Genomic DNA, 261 nt, shown 5'->3' on the forward strand with positions numbered 1-261 from the left:
CCCTCCCTTCCCATTTTTTTTTTTTTTATTAACACCGTTCTTCCAACAGCACTTGCTCACTTTGTGTCTCTGTGCCACATTTTGGTATTTCTTGCAATGTTTCAATTTTATCATTGTGATTTTATTTGTTATGACAATCTTTGATAGGTGGTTATGGCTCACTGAGAGCTCAGGTGATAGCATTTTTTTAGCAATAAAAATATTTTTTGTTTCTTTATTTTTATTTCCTTTTTTTTTTGAGAAATGTATTCCTGTGTATAC

This window comes from Crocuta crocuta, unplaced genomic scaffold, assembly GCF_008692635.1.
Source record: "Crocuta crocuta isolate KB4526 unplaced genomic scaffold, BGI_CrCroc_1.0 scaffold531, whole genome shotgun sequence".
Lineage (NCBI taxonomy): Eukaryota > Metazoa > Chordata > Mammalia > Carnivora > Hyaenidae > Crocuta > Crocuta crocuta.